The sequence below is a fragment of the Arachis duranensis genome, chromosome 7 (genome assembly GCF_000817695.3).
Source record: "Arachis duranensis cultivar V14167 chromosome 7, aradu.V14167.gnm2.J7QH, whole genome shotgun sequence".
NCBI lineage: Eukaryota > Viridiplantae > Streptophyta > Magnoliopsida > Fabales > Fabaceae > Arachis > Arachis duranensis.
The window spans coordinates 1,466,537-1,471,212 of record NC_029778.3 but is presented as its reverse complement, the minus strand read 5'-3'; positions in this window follow the sequence as shown (position 1 = coordinate 1,471,212).

Here is a 4,676-nt window from a genome sequence, read left to right as displayed (position 1 = left end):
TGTGATGGGAAGAAAGGAAGTTTCAAGAAAAGAGAAGTGGACAGGGCCGGAAGGCATATCTCAGGAGAAAACTAGGATCCAGGATGGGCCATCAAACTGGATGAGGCCCAACTCACCACAAGTCCAAGACAACAGAAGCAAAGAAATGATAGAAGGAAAATCAAATGATAAGGGCCTAAGTAAACCTCAATACCCAATAAATTTAATTCACCCAGGGCAGGATACCATATGGGCCCAACGAGGAGGAGATTGCCAATATGATCATCCAGCCAACCCTCTCTCGGGCCCGTGGAAACAGGAAATGGAAAAAGAAGGTAGGCAGAACGAAGAGGTCCAAGAAGGGGACAAGAACAACGTCAACCTTAGATGGGCTACAAGAGAAGAAGCCGGAAAATGGGAGAAAAAAATGAGCCAGGAGAAAAAGCAAGCATACAAAAACCAAGATGGAGTCACCTACTATGTTGAATTGGCTCCGGAAGATGAGTTTGCAGAATCTGAAGCAAGTAACAAGGTTAACAAGGACATGAAGATATGGGAAGAAATACTCAGCATAGGTATGCAATACAATTTGAAGATCAAGAGGAAAAGAGAGCACTCAGAAATCAAAGCACTTACCAACTCCAACTGGGATGATGACCAAGAGTCAAGGAACAGCAAACGAAACAACGCAGTGGCACAGAAAGGAAACAACATGGATTTGGACGAACAAGAACCAACTTATAAGGCTGAGGAGGCGGGCCCACACATGCCCCCACCCCAACCATGATTATCCTAAGTTGGAACTGTCGTGGTATGGCGGCGACTGCGACAGTGTCCGAATTAAAAAATATGTGCAAGAAGCACAAGCCGGCCATAGTCTACTTAATGGAAACTAGATGTAAGGAAAAGAATGTAAAGAAGTTTGCTAGGAAGCTTCAGGTTAAGAATAGTTTTTGTGTAGAACCCCGGGGCTTGTCCGGGGGTCTGTGTCTTTTATGGAATGAAAAAATTAGTATTTCAGTTTATTCTTGGTGTCAAAATTATATCATTGCAGACATAAAGAGCAATAACAATCCAAACTGGAAGTGTTGCTTTACATATGGCAATCCAATTTTCAAACAGAGAAGGAGAACTTGGCAAGCTATTAGTGAGTCCAAGGACCTGATGGATGAACCAAGTTGCTTCATAGGTGATTTCAATGACATCCTTCATCAAGAAGAGAAGATCGGCAAGCACCCCAAACCACGCATACAAATAGAAGAGTTCAGGAATCTAGTGCACAAGAAGAACCTCATGGACCTGGAACTCAAAGGCAGTAAATTCACTTGGTTCAGTAACCCAAGAGAAGGCTTTGTGACAAGAGAAAGAATAGACAGAGCTCTAGTAAACTGGAAGTGGAGACAGATCTTCAACCATGCCAAACTGATAGCTCTACCTGCAATATCTTCAGACCATTGCCCATTATTACTCAACATAGAACCGAATCAGAGGGTTCCAAGGCAGTTCAGATACGAGGCCTACTGGGACGATAAGGAGGAGTGCAAGGAAGTCATAAGAAAGGGGTGGACATCCAAGGCACAAGGTGGAGACTGGAACAATTTCATGGAAAAAACCAGCAACTGCATCAAAAATCTCCAAGAGTGGAACCGCAAGAGCTTCAAAAGAGCCGACGAGGAGATTACTAGATTGCAACGTAAAATCCAGAATCTCCAAAACTCCCATCACAACCCAAGACAGCAGCACCAAATTGAGAATGCTAAACAAAGAATTAGAGAACTATGGAGACAAGAAGAAAAATATTGGGCTCAAAGAGCTAGAGTGAAATGGCTCAAATGGGGAGACCGTAACACAGCATTCTTTCACGCTTCAACCATTCAAAGGAGAGATAGGAACCGCATCGATAGGTTGAGGGATGCAGAAGGGAGATGGGTACAAGAACAGGAGGAAATCTTACGACTCATAGAAGACTACTTCTCCAAGCTTTTCACTTCCAGCGGGCAACCTAATTTAGCGGAATGTATAAAAGAGGTTCCCAAAAGAGTCACTGAAGAAATGAATACAGATCTCCTGAAAGAAGTCACAGAGGACGAGATCAAACAGGCAGCGTTTAGTATGGATGGTTCTAGAGCTCCAGGGCCAGATGGATTAAATGGTCTTTTTTATCAGAACCATTGGAGCACCATAAGCAAAGATGTATGTGCTGTGGTTAAAAATTTCTTTCAAGGAGGCTCCATACCAAAACAAATCAATGAAACACAGGTGGTGCTCATTCCAAAGATTAAGCAAGCAGAAACCTTGAACCAGTTGAGACCCATAAGCTGTTGCAACTACATTTACAAAATAATATCTAAGGTGTTAGTGGCTAGATTACGGGGAATCATAGATAAGATCGTTTCACCAACCCAAAGTGCATTTGTCAGTGGAAGACTCATTCAAGATAACATAGTCATAGTCCAAGAAGCAATCCACAGAATAACAAGTAAAGGGAAAGAAGCCACCAAGGACTTAGCCATCAAGCTCGATATGAATAAAGCTTACGATAGGATGGAGTGGAAGTTCATAGAAGAAGCGCTAAAGGCCTTCGGGTTCCATCAAGAATGGGTGAAGCTCATAATGGAGTGCATCAGAAGTGTGACATATAAGTTCAAGATCAATGGAGCTCTAACCAAGGAAATCATCCCACAAAGAGGACTAAGACAGGGAGACCCCCTTTCCCCTTATCTCTTTATCTTAGCTTCTGAAATTTTTACCATTTTAATGGACAATGCCCTAAACAAAAAGATTATCTCAGGAGTTAAGCTAGCACCTAAAGCACCAATTATCACTCACTTACTGTTCGCTGATGATTGTATCATATTTTCAGGGGCAGAAGAGGAGGAAATCTATCAACTAGTACAGATCCTGAACCAATATACCTCGGCCTCGGGACAAGTGATCAATTTAGAAAAATCAGGAATAATCTTTGGTAACCAGATTCCGATCCAAACCAGAGTCAACATAGAAGACATTCTCAACATTCCAACTTGGGACAGCCCAGGGAGATACTTGGGACTCCCGGCTCAATGGGGAAGGGCGAAAGGCAAGGCTCTAGAGTGGATCATGGAAAAAGTGGAAGGAAAAATAGAAGGATGGAAAGAAAGCCTGTTAAATCAAGCTGGTAAGGAGGTCCTTATAAAAGCAGTCATTCAAGCAATTCCAACATACGCCATGAGCATTCTAAGGTTCCCCAAATCCTTTTGCAATAAATTAAATGCCAAAATCGCTAAGTTTTGGTGGAGAAGTCAAGGAAGAGAAAGAGGGATCCATTGGAAGGCTTGGCCAAAGCTATGCAAGAGTAAGAAGGAAGGAGGACTCGGTTTTAAGGAGTTTCACCACCAGAATACGGCGCATCTAGCCAAACAGGCTTGGAGAGTGATCAGGAACCCGGAAGCAAAATGGGTACAAGTGCTCAAGGCTCTATATTTTCCAGATTGCGATTTTTGGGAAGCGTCAAAGCATCGGAAGGGCACATGGATATGGAACAGCTTACTGCAAGGGAGGGAGCTTATAAAGAGTAAAGGAAAATGGAGCATAGGCAAAGGAAGTGGAGTGAAGGTATGGGGTGATAACTGGATTCATGGATTCAACGAGCCACTCAAAAGAGGAGGAAGTGACAATCAAAGAGTAGAAGAACTACTAACACCTTCTAGAGAATGGGATAGAGCGAAAATCCAAAGGAGTTTCCCCCCAGTTGTAGCAGAAAAAATACTCCAAACTCCAGTAAGCAGGATCTCTAAGGAGGACAGATTATTGTGGCCCTTCAGGAAGGATGGAGAATTCACAACCAAAACAGGGTACTATGCGGCAAAAAAAGAAGAAGACGAAAGAAGTCACTACTATAGCCCATCATCAAGCTCTGTGTTCGAAGAACTATGGGAAGGGATTTGGAACATAAAGGCACCCCAAAAAATCAAAATGTTCCTGTGGAAGGTCGCACACAACATCATACCGGTAAGGGCAAATTTAAAAAAAAAGAGATTATTGACAAATAGTGTTTGTCCGATCTGTGCGCAAGAGGAAGAGACCAGTGAACATACTCTCCTGCTCTGCGATTGGACCAGAGCAGTGTGGTTTGGCTCACAGTCACAATGCTCGCCAACAAACCAAAACGTCAGATCAGTGGGACAATGGCTACAACAAATGTACATAAAGTGTAAAGAAGCCAACACAACGGAAGCGGACCAGAATTGGAGTAGAATTGGCATCACTATGTGGACAATTTGGAAGGCTAGAAACAAATACGAGTACAACAACATAGAGCCTAACCCAGAGTCTACCATCAATCATGCAAGAATAATAGAGAAAGAATACAACAGCCTAATAAAAGAAAACATCTCCAAAGTCAGAGAAGACAACAAATGGAGATCATTACCTGTCATTTGGAGACCTCCTCCTCAGAGCTGGCTCAAGGTAAATTCTGATGCTGCTTTTTCCATTGGAACTAAGACAGGGGCAACAGCTTCAGTGATAAGAGACCATACAGGAAAAATCCTAGGGGGATCTGCAACAGTGATTCAAGCAAACTCAAGCCTATCAGCAGAGGCACAAGCATTAAGGGAAGCTGTAATTCTAGTGGAAAATTTAAATATTCAAAGAGCCATCATTGAAACAGATAGTCTGCAGATTGTTCAGACTCTCAAGTCAGGGGATACAATTTG